This window comes from Barbus barbus (genome assembly GCF_936440315.1).
Source record: "Barbus barbus genome assembly, chromosome: 28".
Classification (NCBI taxonomy): Eukaryota; Metazoa; Chordata; class Actinopteri; order Cypriniformes; family Cyprinidae; genus Barbus; species Barbus barbus.
In genome coordinates, this window is record NC_136756.1 from 25,596,301 (window position 1) to 25,600,134 (window position 3,834).

Genomic DNA, 3,834 nt, shown 5'->3' on the forward strand with positions numbered 1-3,834 from the left:
ATTTGAAACCCCTAACTTTTGTCACTTGAAGCCTTCTCTTTGTTCTTGTTCAATGAAATATCGCATCTACTCTGGCTAAAGTCAAAATCTATGTGTGTACACTATGTCTTATTTTACTGGGTAAACTGTGAGGGCTACCACGATGTAAAATCTTGGCAAAAGTGCAGAGGCTCTGAATATAGTTTTTTCTTTGTATGTCCTTCGCTGCAGGGTCGCAATGGAAGTTATTCAGGAAACGTGGGTAGAATTTCTGTGAGGATTCTTTTATAAGTCCGTTCTTATGTAAATCGTGACATTGAATTTACATAAGAATGGTTTTGCAAACAGTTTTTTTAATTAAGTTCCACTGTATACTTTCTACAATGTAATTTTAGTAATTTTCGACCCTGGCAAACGTAGTTATCAGGATTTCATCCTACTGTTTCATGTTTTTCCCATTTCTGTAATGAGGTCCAATGATTAATTATTTTGTCGTTTTAGTACTAAATGATAAATATCATGGAGTATATTTGTGCTCCAATAAGCTCAGTGCTGAAAGCATAAAATTGCTAAAGAGATAGCTCTCATTTATCAATTAATGTCTTCTTGTAGGGCAGTAGGAAAAAATCATTATCTCTGCGCACTTAGTTAATGTACCTTCCAGTAAGTGTCCAGTCCCTCGCACGGCCTTCAGCGTAATAAGGAAAAGGGCAGAATATAACCGTAAGACGGTATAAAACATTAGCACACGCGGTCTTTAAATGACGCAGGAAAATAAAACCATTTATCAGAGGGTAAGGGTATAATTGGCCTATCCACCAAATGTCTTCCAGTTTGATGAACTGTGTTGTACTTACTGTGTTTGGAGTTGGAGATGTGGTGATATTTCCTGCTGGCTGTGGCTGCTTTTGGTTGGCTGATTATTTTTAAGCCACTTTATAAATGGCTTAATTGGTGTTATTGCAATATCAGAAGCTTTGATAGCGGTGCTTTTTGGGCTGGTGTGGTGAAGTCATTAAAACCTGCAAAACTCATGAACTTTCACTGTTGTGTGAGGCACTTAACATCAGGTTACTCCAGGGGGGTTGTCCCTGTAGTAAATGTACTGTAAGTATAAAAGTGGCGGAATAATGAGTACTAATTATGGCTGTGTTCGGAAAGGAATAAAGTGTGCATTATGATAACCATTTCAAACAGTAGCATGCTATGTTGTTGTCTTGTCACCTCAGTAAATTAAAATAGTTATTTTATAATTTAGTACAGTTTTTGTCATATTCTTATCAAAAATCACAATTTGATCATTTCAGTACATCCGTTATGGTGGAAATGAAAAGTAAAGTTAAGAGCACTGCATTGTGAGATACATTATTGAACACAGTAACTGGCTGAAATTCAGAACAGAATACTCATAAACTCAAAAAAAAAAAGATTCTTTAGTGGCATTGATGGTTCCATAAAGAATCTTTAACATTCATGGAAATTCCCCCTTGCACAAAGTTCTTTATAGTGAAACATATCATTAAAATATGCTTCACAATAATACAAATGTGTTATTTTGAGAACTATATACTGAAAGCTTCTGTTAATTCTGTGTGGAACCTTTTTTCAAAGAGTTTATTCTATTTCAGTTATATCTTTATATTAACTCACACTTGTAACCTGTACGTACTACGTTTATGATACTTATATGGCATTTTTGGCCTATGTAGATTTTGGCAGCATGAATCACCATCATATTTCATTATGTGGAAAACATAAGCTTGGACCTTCTCACATTTCATGAAGAAAGACATTTCTTTGGTTTGGAAGTTCATGAGGGTGAGTAATTACAGTAAGACAAAACTGTCATTATTTATTGCATTTATTCCATATGATTATAAAAAAAAATTATATGCTGTGTGTAATACTCATTGTACTATAATCCATAAGAGAACTTCAAGTTTCTGATTTCCTTCAGAAATTTTCAATGGATTTTTGGAATAAATTACACACTTCAAGCATGGACTTTGAAACAGTTGCTAACAAGTTTCTAAATAAGGACTGCAATTACCACATGCATTTGAGTTTTATGTGCTTAATGAATCAGACAGCCATTATGTGGCAATAAAGTTTCAAAATTTACATTTGACTGTGTAATTTATCTTGTTAATGAAACTTTGAAGAAATAACCTACAAATTGACATCGTAACTGAATAGCTCTATTGAAATGTGGCCATTTAAATTCTCCATTGTCATGTCACGGTTGACGTCAGGACAGTCGTCATCATAGTATTTGACGAATCAGAAAAATCCAGGCTGCTGTTTCATCCATTTAATGCCATTTTTATTGGCCCGACCTGACTTTGTGTGTGCAAAATCCTCTTACGTTTCCAGCTGCAGCTCATCAGTGTTTACATAAGAGTGTCAGCCGCGTGAGACTCTGGATCAAGGTGTGTCTGCCGAGACCACTTCAGCGTGCCAGTCGTCGACTCCAAAGGTCGCAGGTCTAATTAACCTAGTAGCTGCGTCCTGACACGTCTGAGTCTGGATCGGACTGCCAACAATATGTTTGGTGTCACCTTAAAGATTAGCACCCGTCCGCCTCGAAGTTCAGCGTGTGCTAATCGCCCACACCCTTTGATGTCACCCTCTTCTGAGTGTGCAAACTCTGGGTAATAATTGAAACCATCAAAGGCTCTAGTACGTAATCCCTGACTATGGCAAATCCCCTACTCTACGTCTCGCTCTCCATCTCACCCTCTCTCTTTCTCTTTCTCTCCTTAAACCACAGCAAGGAAAAAAATAGGGGCGTCTTAAATTAATGTGCTTAGCTTTTCCATCAAGACATGACAGATCTTTGCAAATTATCCCTTTGAATAGGTCACGGTTTCACAGTTCTTCCCAGCTACAGTTTTTCACTCGCTCCCCCTCTCTGCTTTTTTTTTTCTTCCCATTCCTCTTTTCATATTTTCTGGGGTTTCATTTGTCACTTGAACATTGATTTGAGAGCGCAATCCATTTTTGTTCCCTTAAAAGCATTAATACTCTCTGGATTTGTCGAGGAGACGGCACTGTCTACTGAACATCTTTTGTGATTGGAAAATTTTGCATGATTAATAACCTAACTACTGAAATGTGCTTTGACAGGCACAATCCTCCTGTTTGATCTCAGCTGGCTTATACTGGGCTATGACGACATGCGTCAATCATTGTCAGTCGTTCATTATATAACTCTAATTCTCATGCGTCCAGAGCGCATCGATTTGTAAAGTCTTTGGCATGGATTAATCTCAAACCAGTTTTTGCTTTCAGAAGATCTTTAATGCAAAGAATCTTTAGTTAAGATGGGTCTTCTCTGTTAGTCCTCTGTAGGGAAAGGGAAATTATATAGTTTCTTCAGATGTGAACATCAGTGCGCGAGTTGGTTCACCCTGAAAATTAAAATTGCACTGCATGACTTCTTTCTAATGTCAAAGACAAAAATAGATATTAAGGAGAATGTTTATGCTGCTCTTTTCTGTACAATGAAAGTGAATGAGGATAGATTTGTCAAGCTTGAAAAGGGGGGGTGCACCATTAAAGTAACATATAAATGGTCCATATGACTAATGCACCATTATACAAATCCTTTGAACAATAAAACTTTGTGTTATGGAACAGACCAACATTTGATTTAAATTTTTAAAAGAAGTTTCTTGTTTTATGCTCACCAAGGCTGATTTGGTGAATGATTTGATCAAAAGTAAAAACACTGATATTGTGAAATATTTTCTAATGTAATATATTTTAAAATGTAATTTCTAGGCTCCGGTCTTCAGCGTCACGTGATCCTTCAAAAATCATTCTAATATGCTAAATTGCTCAATACATTTTTAT